Genomic DNA, 18,413 nt, shown 5'->3' on the forward strand with positions numbered 1-18,413 from the left:
AGTAACATTACTTTTGTTATTGCAGTTCACTCCTTCAGCCTTTATTTTGTAGGTGTGTTTCAACAGTTCTGCTGCTAGCTGCATTCAGATTCTCAAGTTAGTATTTCTCTTCACAATTGCAAACAGATCTTACAGTAAATTAACTTATATTTGCAGAATTTTAGTATTGGGAGAACAAGTTATTCTCTTTCAGTTTTAGTCATTTGGTGACTGAGGCAATTGGATGTCACAAACTAATTAAATTCAGACAGCCAGGAACTTCAGGAGCAGTACCTGTAATTCTCTGTGTTGATTCAGAGCCACATCTCAAAATCTTTTTGTGGCTCTCATTAAGACAAAAATCCACTCAGTTAAGTATGAATTTTACTTGCTCAGGACCTGGGGAAGAATTTCAGTTTGGTATGTTATGGTTTCAGTCCTTCAGCCAAACCCTTGCAGTCTGAAAAGGCAATGAATCTTGATACCATCTAGTTATTTTCAGACTAGTTTGATTTGACAAGAGAGGTGGTATGAACTCTGGACAAAAACATAAAGAGCAATGCATAATATATACTGACTGAGAAGTATCTTTGTTCATAAATATTCCACCACAAAGCTATTTTCAGGGGTTTATTCTTTTGGAATGAAAGTGTTCAGTGAGTACCATGAGTACCTTGCCTGCAGAAAATACTGAATAAACAACTACAGAAAACTGACTGAATAGAAAAAAAAGTGGCTGCTGGCTATTAACTCTAGCACATTCATCTTAAGTTAATACGAAAAGACACAGCCATTAACTTCAGTTATACAGTCTTGGAGTCTTCCTGGATTCTTCAAGGGAGTCAGTGATACTACGGTGGCTGAAAAAAGCCAAGCATTTTCTGCCAGGCAAGGTAGAGATGAAGCATGTAAATGATCCATGGATCCAGTCTCTCACTCTCTTGGGTTTCTCTGTATGCCATAAACTGTGTCCCTTGCCTGTCATTTTCCAGTAGCCTGGCCCTAGATGAAAGATGACATTTTCCTTCCATTTTCTTTCACAATAAGAGAAAGTCTGCCTCTGTTAGCCAGCAGTTACCTCATAGATGCAGAAAGAAGACAACAATTTAAGGATTAGGTAAATGCATTGACAGAGGATCCCATAGATTTCTAATAACTCTCACATCCCTAAATAAGTTCTCTAGTAGCTTGCTTCTAAATTCCCTTGGGAGTTCTAGTTCAACTCAACCTTCATAAATAAAATCTCTCAGATCAGCAGCTGTATGAGAGGACTTTTAAAAGTGCATTGAACACAGTAATTTATATGCATAGTTAAGCAACAGTCCATGTTTTGTCCACCTCTAACCATTTGCAATTTAATATTGTATGACTGCAGTGCACTATGTGATTAGAAAAGTATGTATACAGTATACATATACATAGACTCATCATAAGCAACCACAAGAAGAAAAAAATATTGCAACATGCAGTCTTATCCAAGTTTGTTAGAAACTTGAAGCTCTCGAATTGTTCTTTTTCTGCTTTGCTTTGAACTGCTGTCTTCTGCCGACTTTAAACAAGCAAAGGAAAACTGAACAGCAATTCTCTTCTGCATATATAAACAGTTGTTTAGGCATCAGATCATCTCAACAATGTAATTAACTTTATCAGGTTTAAGTTACACAGAATACTTTGTTTTTAAAAATCTCTGTACTCCTGTAGCTGTCACTGAAAGTGTTTTCCTGCATATTTGCCGGTTTTTGCTTTCCAATTTAATGGATATGCCTTCATGTATTTAAAATACTGACTTCTTACCAGTCCTCATGGTTAACTTTGAATTTTTATATCCACCTGTTGTTTTGAAAATTGTTTTCAAAGTGGAATGAAGCTGTCAAAGAAAAGACAACAGTAAGTACACATTAAAAAATGAGTATCTGTCAAGGTTACAAAACTCTCAGTCAAACCTAGCTTCTATCAAGCCCAAGAAATGATGCTTTACAAATAGGTGAGGTGGGGAGCACATGTAAAGATCTTAGAGAAAATAGGAAAACTAACATGTTGAGGCTTTGGAACATGCAGAATTGCCGTAGGATTTTTTTCTGCTGAAACATGTCTATGTTGAAGTACTTATAGTGAGAGAAAGACTAATGGATGACATAGGAAAGAAAAGTTATGATAAACTGAAAGCGAGGAATTGAACAAAGACAAGGGTCGTGGGTTAAGAGCAGCATATAAGGAGTGGTAAATCAGGAACTCATCACTTGTCTAGAGGCAGAGAAAACTGAAGCTGACTACAGAATAAGTTCACCAGAGGAGAAATCCTAATAAAGCAGCTCCAGAACGTGTACCGTCTCCCAGGGCAGGCTGCCAACCCCAGCTCTCTGAAAGCTTTAACCCACCATGCAGAGAGTATTCTGTGTTTCTCACAATGTCTGTATCTTGTTAGGCATGCTGGTCATAAAGCTAATAACTTTGTTTAAACTGGCAGAGATCAGGCTGGTGTGGTTTACAGAAAGGCAGGTGCAACTCAGATGTAAGGAAGAAGGAGTTATTGCATCATGTGGAATGGTGCCATGTGCCTTGACAAGTGGCTTTGATGGACAGTGACCAAAACCTATTTACTGTCATGCACATATATTTTATATACGGGAGTAAGAGAGAGACAGAGAGAACACCAAGAAATCCATTACTAGTATAAAAATAACCAAGGAAGAAAATCCTATAGCTGTGAATTATGCTCTGTACAGGAATTACCAACATCCAAGTGCACTGTTTTTACTTCAAGAAGTATGGTCTGTACAATGCCCTCAACAAAATGCTTTGCCATACTGACCACCTTCAGACTTAGTATAAAGCTTTTTAATATAATAATGTCCTTATCTCAGCCACTGGATGAGTTAAAAATAATGGGCCTAAATGTGAAGACCAAGGCTCCAGAAGGAGTACCATCTGAGGTTATTTGAATGGGCTCCAAGGCCCTGACTCGGTTGCCATCTCTTAGGTGTCTGGTGCCACGTCAAATGTGATGCTGTATACCACTCAGCCTCCATCTGTGTCACCAGAAGGCTGCAGGACTCCTCATGTGTTGTACCTATCACTTCAGGCAGATGCGTTAGATACTTTAGGGTATCTAAATACCTGTGCTTACACAACACAATCAACCCCCAAATTTTCAATTTCATTCACCTGAGTTCAATTTGGCTCCAAGACAAAGTACACACAGCTAAATGTGAGTATGCACAGCTATGCAGAAGCCTCACTGTCCAAAATCCCATTATAGTCAATGACACTCTGGTCAGAAGAGTCTAGAAAACCACACACACACAAACACACTTTAAAGTAGGCACCTACATCAAGTATACTGTAGAAGAGCTACCACAGATACCTGATTTCAGATATTTTAATCTGGATGTTAATCCCAATCCGAAGAAAAGGATGCAAAGACAGTAGAAGCTAATGGACAGGAACCCAGTCAGAAACATGTGAAACTAACATTTAAGAATTCAGAGCAGAGAACAGAAACAGTGTATCCAAGACCAAATGAATAATTTTCAACTCAAAGATTGTTAGTGTTCACAGTTACTGAAGTAAACAGAACAAACCATGTGCCACTGCAGAACGAGAGAACAGAAGAACAAAAAGCATAATCTGATATAGGCCAAGTTCTCACCATGTTTCTCAACCTTTTCCAGTTTGTGAACTTCCATGGTTTTGCACCGTAAGGTTATCAGCTGCTTTGGTCTGCCTATAGAAGGATTCACACACTAACTATATAGGATATGTAACAGTATCCTTTCCTAATCATGGTATGACATGAACCATTTTGTTAACTACGAATAATCTGGCTGCCAAATAACGCTAACACCTATTTAAACAGAAACCTAAAACCTTAATAAGGTGCAATACTTTAAGTATTAAAAAACTAGATCTAAAGGGCTGTGAAGATTTCAAATGAGCAAGCGAGCATCACACTGGTCTAGGCAACACAGTGAATCACCTGGCAGAAACTGCAACTCAACTTCAAAGCAAAAATTAGTGGCTTGGACCTCTGGGTGGAGGGAGCCATAAAATACTGACATCAGCTTTTGTATTGTAGCAAGCTCATTATAGAAAGCTAACCCTGCCCAGTATCTTGTATTACTAACCTAGGGACTCTTCTTGCAACTCACCTTCTTTTCCTATGCTCTCTTTCAATGTAAATGCAAATGCAGCAGGTAATACCACTACAGTATGTGAAGACAGTTTCTCGCTCTGCAACAGTATTTCTCTTTTTATTTCCTTTGCTCTCTGCAACAGCTTTCTGAAAATTCCGGTTTTCAGGCACAGCACTCCCAGAGGACGCTTCCAAAGGCATTCTCATTTGCCCAGACTTCTCTAGGGTATTCCTCCCTTTCCTGCTCTGTTCAGTCCTCTCATCATTTTAAATTGTGAGCAACTAAACTGAGTTCCATAGAGTTGCTGAGTTTGAGTCTGTGAGAAGTGGGCATTTCGTGGAAAGCTGCAGGGTGCATCCACTTTCCCTGCACCCTGCTCTTCTACTTGCTCTGCAAGAACAGATGCAAAACAAGCTTTTGTTCCCTTAACTATGTCTTTTTGGAGACCCAGTACTGAAACAAGGCTAAAACCGTACCATACCACTCAGAAGCAACACAACTAATTTTTAAAATTATTCTCCAAGTATCAGATAGCCAAATTTTTGTCACAACCAGGCCTTTTCCAGAACTCTGGTACGTGTAGGATGAATGCTAGGGATGGTTTTAACCAATTTACACTGCCAGAACAATGTATTCAAGCATTCAGTATAGATAAGAATCAGGCCCAGGATCCCTCAGTCTTGTATAACTCAGCTATGGATATGTCTGCACGCACTAAGACTTAACTGAGAGTCAGACTGGACTCAGAAGATACCATCCTACTTAAAGAGAACTAATTAAAAAATGGAATGCAAAATAAATCAGCTAACTCATCTTAAAAGGCAGAGAAGCACAACCCACGCAGGACAAGCAGCCAAACTACTGCCATCCTCATTCCAGGGGATAAAAGAGGACATCTGTAAAAAAGTCCTCCCTTCAGTTTCTCCAGAGTAGCACGCGTGGGAGTTGAGGAGGCATTAATCACATTCCACCCTTTGTATCTGAGGAAAAACTACTCGGGGTGGCTGCAGGGAGGGAATAATATGACTGAGAAAAAACACCTACCTTTGGGATCACATTTCATGATGAAATATAACCACCTCTTTGTTGGAGAGGTTCTGAATCCCTGTGTCTGTATAAGTGGGCAGTTAGCTGTGTTTCTCTGTTTTACAGAGGGAAATATTTCCATCAAATCTCTCTGTTTCAGGATACCTTCCAGCAATGGAGGCGGAAATATGTACAGACTTCTTGCAGCCTGAGTATACTCTTAAGCTGTCCTTTCAGACAGTATGCAAGTTCAGAGCTTTGATGGTCAGCGCTGGTGCCACCACCCAATTACTGCCTGTATTATTAGGGCCCTCAGAGTGTGGGTGCTCTGTAATAATTTTGTTTGATTATGATTAATGTTCTTCACTTTCTAGCTCAAGCTGTTTTCTTGTGTTGTTTTGCACAAACAGCTGACACCTCAGTGTTGACTAAACTTCCCATAGTAGGTGATTTGTGCATATATATTATGTCTCTAAAAACACTTTGGGATCCTACAAGATAAAAGACACATTCAGAAATGCAAAACATAATTATTATTAGTAAATTGGATGTTGGAGACACAAAAGCCAAATTCAGAAGCATGAACATTTTTTTTAATTTGTTTGTATCTGAAAATAGGAGATATATACCATAGTGCTCATGAAATTCTTCAAGCTGATTTTAATAACAGTCATTATGTTAAAAAATGAAACTTCTTCTTGTGTCAGAGATGAACGGGGAAGAAACAAAGAAAGAGAAGTAACTCCTGCAGCACCTTTGTGCCCTTCCAGAATTGCTGTTCATCATTCTTCCTTTCAGCAGTTCCCTTGCTCTTTTTGTAAGCAGCTCCCTTTGCTCCTTTGCAAAAGGTACCACTGTCTAATGAAACAATTAAGGCCTGACAGTTTAAATATGCTATTCTGTTCTTTTCAGGCATAAGTGCCAGCCATCAAGACAAACTATACCCACTGCTTCACTATGAGCAGAGTCATTGTTATCCCAGATAGAGTGCCATAAAAATAAAAGCCATTCTGTATGTGCAGCTTCATCAAGTCAGGTCATGTCAGCCCTGCAGGGTAGACAGCACTGTACTAATTTTATTGCTCTATTTTTAAACATGACCTCCTTAGATCTTTTAGTGTGTCCCACATAACAATGCAGAATTGACACATTGTATTCAAGTTCTTACTCCCAACTACCCCCAATTTCTGAATATCCCAAGTCAGTGTGTTTGCTGTCCAAAACAATGATAAAGTGGTCATAGTAGGCTTAATGTCACCTGTTGTCCGTTGCCTGGTTGTTCAGGGGTCATAAGATCAAATCACAATTAGTATCTGCAAGATTGATCAGTGTTAACAATTTAGTGCCCCAGACACCATATTTTGCAGAGGGGTCCACCCATAAAGGCTGAACTGAATTTTACAAGCACACAAACAGAGCAGTGGGAGGGTTTCATCCTGAATGACCTCAGATAAATTAATGGCTAGAAGTCACCCTGAGTATGACCATCTCTCAGAGAGCAAACAAAAACTCTCGTGTCTTTTTGGTACCTGTGATGAACTTGATCCCCAATAGCTATCTTCCCACAACACTGAGGGCAGCCAAGCTATCTAAGAATTATAAAGCTAGCACAAGAAAGAGAAATAGAAGAATTGACTATATTTTGCAAGGCAAATTGAGGGAACTCCATTGGTGCATAGATTTACACCAGGCTATAGCTTTTAGATTACCTTTCATATTTGATTTTTTTACAGCGCTTGACACCAGGTAGGTACATTTGTTGTAGGGCAGCCTTTTAAAACAAAGAGTTGAACAGGAAAGTACTTTTCCTTCCCTTGCACCTACTCCTTACAGCAATAAAAATAAAAAGCTGCTATCAGCCAAACCCCAAACTTTTAAATAATCCTACCGCCCAAACCTGCAGATTGGGAACTAGCTTTTAGCCCAGTGTTGACTAGAAACATGAAGCAGTTTCAAGGCAAATGGAAGATGCTGCAGTTAGCGCATATTGGTAGTTTTAGAACATTACAAGAATCCATTCAGTGTTCAGCATATACACAATCATATGTGAGAAGAAGGTGAAGAAGAGGAAATGGGCTATTTTCAGCAGTTTGGCTTATCCAAATATCCTTAGACACTCAAACTGTAATTTTTAGCACAAGCAATGTCATATTCTCAAGGGTCAGACAGACATGTCTTTTAGGAGCTGTAGGCCGAGTCTGTGGACAGCAAACCACTTTCAGTACTCTGTCACAGTATGCCCTGAAATAGCCATACTCTTTCCTTGCAATGTTGGCTGGTGTATTTGGCTTACGGGGCAAGGTTTTGGTAGCGGAGGTGGGGAGGCCTATAGGGGTGGCTTCTGTGAGAAGATGCCAGAAGATTCCCCCATGTCTGATGGAGCCAGTGCTAGCCAGCTCCAAGACAGACCCACCGCTGTCCAAGGCCCAGCCCATCAGTGACGGTGGTAGCACCTCTGTGATAACACATTTAAGAAGGGGAAAAACAGCAGCTGGGAGAGAGGAGCTAGACCATGTGAGAGCAACAGCCCTGCAGCCCCCCAGGCCAGCACCACAGGAGGGGTGGGGGGGGCTCCAGGGGCCGCAGCAGAGATTCCCCCCAGCCCGTGGTGAAGCCCACGGTGAGGCAGGCTGTGCCCCTCAGCCCATGGAGGCACACCGTGGGGCAGGCACCCACCTGCAGCCCATGGAGGCTCATGGTGGAGCAGGTACCCACCTGCAGCCAGTGCTGTACTCCATGCCAAAGCAGGGGGATGCCCGAAGGAGGCTGTGACCTGTGGGCAGCCCACGCTGGAGCAGCTCCTGCCAGGGCCTGTGGCCTCATGGAAATCGGAGCCCATGCTGGAGCAGGTTTGCTGGCAGGACCTGTGTCCCCATGGGGGACCCACACTGGAGCTGCCTGTTCCTGAAGGACTGCGCCCCATGGAAGGGACCCATGCAGGAGCAATGTGTGAAGAACTGTATCCAGGGGAAGGAACCATGTTTGTGGAGGACTGTCTCCCATGGGAAGGACCTGGAGCAGGAGAAGAGTGTGAAGAGGACGGAGTGGCAGAGACACTGTGTGATGAACTGACCGTTACCCCATTTCCCAGTGCCCTGTGCTGCTTGCAGGGAGGAAGCAGAGAAACTGGAAGTGAAGTTAAACCCAGGAAGAAGGGAGGAGTTGAAAGAAGGTGTTTTAATATTTGGTTTTGTTTCTCATTACCCTGGTCTGATCTGATTGGTAACAAATTAAATTAATTTCCCCAAGTTGAGTCTGTTTTGCCCATGATGGTAACCAGTGAATGATCTCTCTGTCCTTATCTCAACCCACAAACCTTTGGTTATTTTTTCTCTCCCTTACTCAGTTGAGGAGGGAGAGTGATAGAGTGGCTTGGTGGGCACCTGGCATCCACCCAAGGTCAACCCACCACAGCTGGTAATATCATCACAAGGAAGTTTTGCACAAGATAACAAGATCATAGGAGACACCAGGTTCTTAGAAAGATATGGTGCCAGCTGCACTGTATTCTGTTGGCTAATCCCCAGCTGGGCTTTTGCAAACTTGGCAGTGTGCTGTGTAGTTTGGGGGTTTTTCTCATTTTGCCCAATTATCTCGTGGTATATAAGGGTCTGGAGCTTGCTTTGTTTTGTTTCTTTCATTTGTCTGGCGTTCAGCCAGGAAGGCAAGAAGGACATCGGCCTGATATTTGAATTGCACATTAGAAATTACTTAATGTCTCCTCCCCACATATCTCATTAGCTAAGAAAATACTGAAACAGGACTTAGAGGTGACTATCATCTCCTCCTCTGCCTGACTACTTCCACAAAAACATATATACCTTAGTACACGTAAATGATCATCTAACACAGCAGGATGATGACCTGCAAGCAAGCTTACTCATCTGCTTTACAAAGGGTTTTCTGCGAGAAAAAAAGTGGCTTATTCCAAGAACAGCGGACTGTAGAGAACAAAAAGCATGTCTCCATACAAATACAACGTTGTGAAAAAACATCAAAGATAACGGTGAACAGGACAGTTTTAGGCACTAGTATGTCTGTTTTAACACAGCAGCCTGTCCGACACACTTGTCTGCTTGGCTCCCAAGATGTTGGGAAGGCTTGCTCAGCTGATTTTTTTTTTTTTTTTTTTTTTGGTACCCTAGCACAGCTATGCTGTTGCCGTTACCCCAGTCAGCCAGATGTTACAGAACCCAGTATCATATCACATAAATATATCCAAGGGATCAGTGTTAACTGGTCACATACTGAAATTCAAACCTGACAAGATAGGTATATCCTACATATATATCTCAGTTTGTTGTTCTGTCCACTTTTATTTTGCATTTTCTGTCTGCCTGTTGAATGATGAAGGTGACGGTGAACAGTGAAGAATGAGAGACCCAGGGTCTTCTGTGTTTATCAGACACAGCCTGAAAGACTTGCTGCCTTGTAAATGTTTCTTTCTATAGGAAGCAACCCTGATGTGTAGTTTTGCCATTGGCCAGATAAACCTGCCAGCTTCACACCTGTGCCACTAAAATTTGCTCAACTTTACTTCTCAGAAAAATGGAGAAGACACACACCAAAAACTTCTCAGAAACATTTTCACAGCTTCTCCTTTAACACATTTTGTAGGCAGACAGAACGCTGAAGAAGAGCAAGCTATGGACATGCTAATAAACATATTTGTTTGAAACATCTATGAAAAGCTGGGCTCATGGCGAACACATGAACAGCAAAAGTTTCACACAAATCAAACCAATCAAAAATTATATTCATGTCTCTTATCAACATATGCTTATGCTTCATGGCCTGACAGGCTGAGATGTCTCCTCAGTACAGCTTTTGTTGTTTGAAGCCTCCACACATGGCCTGTGAGAATTTTGTTCTGGCAATTTTGGTCTAGCCGTCTTTGCTGATGTAAGCTTCAAAACTGTTGCAAAGTGGCAATTCTACTGGAAAGCAAAGACCTATCTGTGCTGAGTTTAAATCCTGCCAAAATAACAAAGGCAGTGAAATGACCTTTTCTTCGGTTTGCTCTGTTGCAGCAGTGTGTTCCTGTAGTGATTTTCAGGCCTTGTAGCTGACTATTTCTGCAGGACATCGGCATTCAGTGCCGCCTTTTGTTTCTGGATCAATATGTAAAAATAAAAGTGTCGTGCTATTTCAAACTATTAGTCACTCCAAAAGGTTCACTTTGTTTAGTTAAGAGGCAAAAAGCAAGAGATGGTGAGGCTAAGTCTTGGAGACTGTAATTATCATATCAAACAGTGCTCCAAACTTGCGACAACCCAATGTCTCTTCATCTGGCTTGTGCTTTTGAAACAAACAGTGCATGACTTACACTCGGTTTTCATACAGATCATAAACTTGAGCCAAAAGAAAAAATAAAAAGAAAACACTGGATTGTTTTGACATGGCTATAAATACAGACAATGAGTTATAACAGTACAATATGTTATGCAAATTACAGCTAATTTTAAAATAGGCCAATGACTGCTTACAGAGTGAGTGAAGAATTATATAGCATTGTTCAAACTCTCGGATCATTTTTTACCCCTTTGAACCATTCCTATTACTCCAAGTTTTTAGTTTTAACAGCCATTCAAACGGGATTTATATTGCCACATAAAACCAGAAGTGGGTAGATCAGTAAAGCACTCCGAATTACAGAGTTTTTCTTATTTGCTTCAGGTGGGTGGCTACTGACTGCTTCTCCTTGTGCACATGGAGCTTCTGGTGTCTGCTTCTTTCTGTGACAGTAGACAGAGAGATTTACAAAGATGCCATTCGGCAGAATATTTTACAGAGATTTGTTTCAAGATGAGTGTTTCTTGAGTGTGAGGCATCACAAGTGGCTTTAGCCTCCCAGCTGTGTCTTTCAGCAGATGGGGCTGGCAAAAGCTGCATGTGATGTGACAGCACAGAATTGAGTTTGAAACAAGACTTAAAGAAAAGGTTTGAAGAAGAAAACAAGGTCACTATCCATCTGATGGAAATCACATTTGTGTAAACAAATTCAGTGAGAGGTCAATGAATTCTGATCAAGAAAAAACCCCAGATCTTTGGTCTGGCAAGAGACAGTGCCTAGGAGCCATTTAAAGAGACCACACTACTTGTCACCATCTTTTTGTAGCTGTGTAACTTACTCCATGTAACCTATATCTTACGAGGGCCTCCCGATTTGGGGAATATTTACCCACTGCACAAAATGCTCCATCCTTCCTGTCACCCTAACAAAAGCCTGGCCGAGGCAGAGTTGATTGCTATATATAAAGAGTTTCAAAGAAGCAGGGTTGAGTGGGGTGAGGGGAGAGAGCAGAAAAATTGCATCTTAAAAAGCTTTTTGGGAACTGGCCAGGGAGCAATGCCAACGCTGATCTGAAAGCTGAAGTATCTTTGTCTTAGGGGGCTTTCCTGACTCCGTGTTTCTGTGTGGAGTGCCAGATGGGGTTCATAAGGGAAAATCTAAGGCTGTGTTGAACTGGAAATGCAGCAGTGCCCAGAGTGCCTGTTGCCTCTGTCCTCACCCTGCCAGCATGTCCCCAGTGGACCCACGGCCCATTGCATTTAACACTTTTGGGCAAAATGGACCTCTGTTTCCTATGTTTAACAGCCAGGCTCAGCACAGACTGGCAATTGGTTTACAATGTTCCTTAGGGCCTGGAGCACTCTTGGCCATGAACATGCAGTCTGTCATAGTCATGGACACCTTCCTCTGTTAAAAACAGTACATCATGTGAATTTTTGCCTGTGCAGTCTTTTCAGCCACAGGTATGTACCCATACCTAGCACTCTGCCCAAACACGTTTGTCACAGTATCTCTCCTGGCCACCTGTCCTACAGTACTAGGTAATGAAGGGAATGTTTTCAGGTTCATTTACTAAGAAATGACTGGTTGCTCTGATTGGGCAAAAGGGAGAGTGTGCAGTGGCTCACAAGGAAAAGCCAAAGCATTTCCTTAGCTTTATGGTAGTTTCCCACCCATTCTTACTCCCAGTCTATTCAGCAGCTGTGTTTCAAAAGATTCAACTTCTGTACTTAGGTATTAATTTTCATTCCTAATGGTGGAGGTAATAATTTCCAGCAAATAAGTAGAGAGGCAAATTACACAGCTGAATACATACAGCGCAGCAGTGTGTGAGTATATTGGTAGCTGCGCTAGAACAACTGTCTACAAGACACACTTTGTGTGGTAATACGGTGTTTAAATTCTGTTCCTTTCCTCATGCCCTACAGACAGAATTGCTATTAGATATGCTACCTTCTCTTCTAATTTAGTTGGAGATAGACCAGAAATGAAAAGCCAGAGATCACAGCACAGCACCAGGTGCCCGGTTCATAAAGTTCCTCTCTGTTTATTGCTAGATTTCAAACACTTGCATTGTTTCTCACTTGTCCTTTTCAACTAACAGTGGATACTCTGAGGTTATATGAGACATGATGGTTAACAGGCTTGGCATCACTCACCCTGTACATACAATAAGCAGTTTATTGTGTGGATGTAAACAGCTCCCAAATCTGGCGTGTTAGTTTCTTGCTTAATTTTTCCAAATGGAAGCTACTTGCCCAGTGAGTCACTCTGTGTTTTCTCCCTCCTTCAGAAGATTCATCTCGGGAGTCCCCACACCCTGCTGCTCTACCACAAGAATGGCTTTCTTTTTTTATTTCTCTGTAGGATGCTCAATTAGGACATTCTTTTGATTCATTTTTTAATCCCCCAAACTGCATTGCTATACTGTGTGTATTTTGCTTTTCCATTTCTGAAAACATCGTGGTTTTCAGTTCCTCAATCCCAGATTTAGTGTCTGGGATATATATTCTGAGGGCTTGTCCTGGGTTATGTCTTCTCCCTGCTCCTGGAGATACAACAGAAGCTTCACACGGCAGAGGTGTGTGTTTTCATTTTTGTCTTTTCCACAGCAGTTTCTCCAGACTTCTCTATTCAGGAGAGAAAGAACAAAATGCAAAGTTCTTTTAATGTACTCAGTCTCCTGAAACACAACCAGCTAGCAAGCTGCATTAATTCTCAAAATAGAAGAGTTTTATTATTCTTCAGTGTATTAAACCACACATTTAAGACAGTTTGTTGTCTGAACTGCTAAAACTAGGGTAGTGGCTGTAATCTTCCATTTACTCCTTTGTGATTTTCTTGTTTTAATTATGTTTGAAACAAAGTAAATAGCTTTTGTGGTGGCTTCTGGGACACGTTTTCACTGAAAGGATGCAAAAAGAACAAACAGTTGAAAAGAACGGTGACATCCAGATAATAACACCAGGGATAACTTGTTCCATAATACTGGTGTGTGTCAACACAGAAAAAGAACTGCCTGTTTCATAGTGAGCTTATAGACCCTTGATGAAAGTTTTAAAAACAGTTTAAAAATAGTTTAGCTGTTAAAAATCTGAAAGAATTTTTCTTCTCTTCACTTTGACAGTGTTAGATATAACACCAAATAAACTTCCATATGGAGAATATGGCAAGAAAGTAACATAAAATCTATGTTGATTTATTTTAGTCTGCACTGAAGATCAAAAGTCTTCTTTTATTTCCCTGAATGTCCATTCAAGCAAATTAAATAAATATTTTTAAAAGCACTCAGCTGTGCCTTCTTTCAAGTCACTGTTTTGTTTTAAATTCTATTTCCTTTTCTTTTTTTTTCTTTTTTCTTTTTTTTTTTTTTTTACAAAAAGCAGTTTTAATATAATAAATAATTCCTTTATTTTGCCTAAAATGCATGTGATAACATCTGTCTCTCTGACTCACACAGACCCCGGAGCCTAGCCCTCTGCAGCTTTTCCAGTCCAGCTCTTACTTAAGCATCTTTTGGCTCCTACTTTGAGAGCAAGGCTGCTGGCAATGGCCCAGTTGGAGGCCTGATCCGTGTATATTGAGTATATATCCATATATACTCAAGATGTATAGTGAGCTGTGGCAGGCAACTTCACGATGAGCAATGGAGCACAGCCCTGAACAGCAGCCCTGAAGGACAGGTTTGGCCAAAAGTCAAGATTCAGGCAAATGGTTTTTGGTATCTCCAAGTGGAAAAAATATGGAATGATGGCATTTACCCATGATCAAACCAACCCTTGAACAGAGCATTTTTGCTGGGAGAGGGGCAGCAGGGATGGCAGCAAAGCAGTCTGACAACAGGACAGTGCTGAACAGCTGCCTAAGTGAGAAAGGGTGAGCACACAGCTCTTTTAAGAGGGTGTTTTTGTTTCTTTGACAATACTTGTCTACATGTGAATAGCCCGGCACTTGCTCCCACAGGTCCAGCACACCTAGGTGTAGTAAACACCTAATAAACCTTTGCTCTAAAAAATGCTCAGCATTCCCTCCAAGCATGCCATTATCTGACCTTACAGCATCTCACTTTGACACTAATCAGGCTTGTAATAATTGTGGCTGTAGACAAGTACAAAGAGGGCTGTGGTAACCCTTGCAGCTTCCCTGTATCTCACCAAAGATGAGACTTTAAAGCAATCCCCCTTCAGCATCATTCAGCTGTAGCAAGGAGGAGCAGAGATTGCCCTTCCCTGCCTCAGCTCATGAAAACTGTGCTGCTTTGGCTTACAGCCCCCAAAGCTCTGAATCTTGTAAATACTTGTCAGTCAGTTGCTCCTGAAAAGACAAAGCTTCAGATTCAAATGCAAACACTGCTGAAGAGTACCTGAAATAAAAATCATGTTCAAAAGTTGAAGGTCCTCTCTCAGAAAAGTGCTGAGCTTTCTCAAATGAAGCCTGTAAGAGGTAGCCATAGCAAAAAGCATAGATAAAGCACCTGCTTTCTGCAAAGCTGTCTGGAAGATCTGCAAGTCTCATCAGACTAATTTTGGTGCTGGAGGACGAGGAAGGGGAGGGAGGCATGCACTGCCTGGTGATCTCAATGGAGTCTCCTCATGGAGAGGGTGCTTATATTAACCACTTCACTATTTTGTGCCAATCTCGTTATCTGTTCCTATTAAAACCTTTATTATTCATGAATGCAAAAACCCCATCATTAAAACAGCATAAATATTCATACTATGTGCATTTCATTTAGCCACTTGGCAAAACTTCTCTGGTGTACAAGAGTTTTCAGGAAATCTGGTTAATGAGACCAGAGCACAGGAAGTGTGCATGGGTTTTCCTTTCTTTTTACCTGCAAATAAATGCAGAACAGCTAATTATATAAACAGCAACAAAAGGGGCCGTATTCTCTCAGAAGGATGATATGCATTTGTTTTGGCTTCTGTGTCAAGGGAAACACAAGGCCTTTTGTAATGCAAGTATGTGCAGGAACCAGGATATTGTAAAACTAATGTACAAAGCCTGATAAGCATCACTGCATGGGTTTGTCAGGTTTTGCCTCACATTTAACATCTAACCATTAACATCATGCATGATCCATGCTTTTGTTAATCCTTTTTAAGGCAGAGCAGTCTTTGTTCTTTTTGTAGTCATCCTAAAACCAAAAAAAGTTACTCCCAAAACCAAGTTTAAAAGCCACCATTATTCACTACACAGAGTAGTCAGCAATGAGGGGAGACCTTTCAAAATGGCCTGATTCTTTAAAATCCTGACCTAACAGCTCCACATGCAACAGTTCCTGATACAGCCTCGAGGGGCCTTTCAGACTGCAAGATTTCAAGTTTTTCCTGTTTTAGAATGGCAAGGTGAGGTGTATGTTTTTAAATGCTAGTGGGTTTTCAAAACTGATACTGGCCTGACTGAATGAAAATCTTTTCCTGACTTTGACAAGTACAGCACTTTACCAGAGAACTACTTCTAGAGAACACAATCTGGCACAATGCAGATTTTCTGTATAATGTTTTTATGAATATCAACAAGTAAGCAGGACTTTTACTTGTGGACAGTTTACACCAGTAGCCATTTCCTTGGTTCAAATTCTGCTGTATACTTCCCACTGCTGCTTCGCCATCTGTGACTGAATGAGCTCTCTCTTTCTTCCCTACCCTTTCTCCATCCCCACTGTAGAAAGCAGAAGCACTGGGATACACGCAGTGCTACGTAATGCACAGCATGCCAAATTTCCACTGAAGCATTCACACCCAGCCAAGGGCCTGATTCTTCTAACCCTTCTCAGGCAAGGACAGTTGCTGCAGGACAACAGCTTGCCATATGCAATATGTAGCATTCCATTTATTCCCAATACCCAAGTACAAAACTTCGGTATCACATCAGGGTTGTGACTTTAGGCCTAAAGATGCTTTGCTTTCATCACATTCAATTTCTAGATTTCTTATTCCTTTGTTTTGCAAGAGGCAGTGACAGTGAGGAGAGAATAATAAAACAACCCCAACACCTCAACAAACAAACCAAAGAAGCCTCCTAAACTTCTTGGACTAGGTAGTCAGTGATTAGTTGAACCTTTAGTCAAGATACAGCAAGTTACGGTACATGAGAACAAAAGGCACAATTGATTCTCAGCAGTAGCAGGAACAGAGGGATGCTTATACCTACAGCATCCTATCGATTTAGTTGACCTTTTACAAGTATCAGCCAGACAAAAACTTCAGTTTTGCCAAAAGCAGTTTTGTCTGTGGCTAAAGAAATGTGTTTAAATGTTAAAATTAGTACTGCAAAATATGAATTGCGAAGTGGGCAAGTGTTTCACACACAGCAGCACTTAGAGCATGCTTTGAACATAAGAACTGAAAGACAGCTGTGTGGAAGAATGCATTTAAGATTGTATATACAGAAAAAGGTACAGGTACCTTTCTGCCTTTCTTTCTTTACTTCAGAGATACGTTACAAGGTGGATAAAGATCTAGAAATCCCTCTGTACTCCTGATCTTGAATGAAGTGTACGCTTTTGTAAAATTCTAGGCAAAACAGAAAATTCTTCTTTCTCTCAGAGCAGACATCTAGCTTGCCACCCTTCAATTTCTCGTATTTATATTCCATCTTGTGTAATCAAATTACATGAAAACTTGCCTGAAGAACTATCATAGGAAAAATGAGTGTTTCAAGATGTGCTGGTGGCTACAAGAGTTATCTTGTGGTTTGAATTCTTCCAAATTGAATATGACTGACAGTATCAGTCAGCTAACAAATTTATATAGGAGGAGGGAACCAACAAAAAACCCGCTTAGCTCTTCAACTTTTTTTTGCAGTGTCACTTCCATTTTGAATTTTCTTTAAAGGATATTTTTGCATCTAATAAATATTTTGTTTTAAAAGCCTCTCTGTGCTCTAGAAGAAAATTCTAACAAAAGTTTAAAATTGGTAATACTTCAGTTAACTCTGATTTGTAGCAGCAAATCAAAATTGTGCTGAAAGCAAACATAAATAGCCATCTTGTACAAGAGCTGTCTGTACTGCAGCCTTTACAGTGAAGACTGAGTCTTGATCTGGGCTCTTAGGCATACACCTGTAATATCAAGTTAAATCTTGTTTTAAACTTCCTAGTAAGGGCAAATGCTAACAAAACTAAGAGTTATAAGGAAGGAGGTACTTTTCAATCCTGAGCTGTTGAAGCTTGTAAATTTTTTGACCATCCCATTTGATTACCACATCTCTAACCTATATAAATCAAAGCAGGATATTTTCTGGACATGGCTATTATGTTAAGACATACCAAACGTGTCACTTATAACCCTGCCCTGCTGTAGCATCACAGCTCGAGAGCAAAAAAGTCTGGTGCATCAATTCTTTCTATCAAATACTACACACACTTCTCCTCTTACCAAGCTGTCACTTCTTATTTGTAAGGAAGGTTAGAATAAGTTATAATTAGTACTTGCTGCCCTGTCAACTAATTAAATTAATAAAAAGCTTTCAGTGAGCTTAATGCTAACATGGTGTAATTACAGCTGAGTTTTGAATGCATGGTGTATGTACTATAGGTTTTGGTATGTGCCCCCCACCTTCAATGACCTAAATTCTCAGGTTAAACCTATCACATGATCAGCGAGCTGGCACTGCCAAAGACAACCATTTCAGATCTAAATACAAGTCAACCCCAATCCAATCCTGTGCAATTTTAGAGGCACTACGTCAGCCTCTGGGGGCAGGGGTGGAAGGACGGGGAGGAGAAACAGCCAGCCAGTTGCTCACTTCCCTATCCTTCTCCTTCCCTTCAGGAGGCACCCTTGCTCGAACTATCCCATCTGCTCTCTGACCTTTTCCTCCGTTTGTAAAAAAAACATGGCTGCAATTTCAAAGCCACTTCCAACCCCGTCTCTTTTGTCAGTCTGAGGGGCACCGTGTGCAACTGTCCTGTTTGCACACCTCTGTGCCTGGCTCTGTTCGTCAAGAAGCAAAAGTTACAGCTGTACAACCACCTG

The sequence above is a fragment of the Falco cherrug genome, chromosome Z, assembly GCF_023634085.1.
Source record: "Falco cherrug isolate bFalChe1 chromosome Z, bFalChe1.pri, whole genome shotgun sequence".
Lineage (NCBI taxonomy): Eukaryota > Metazoa > Chordata > Aves > Falconiformes > Falconidae > Falco > Falco cherrug.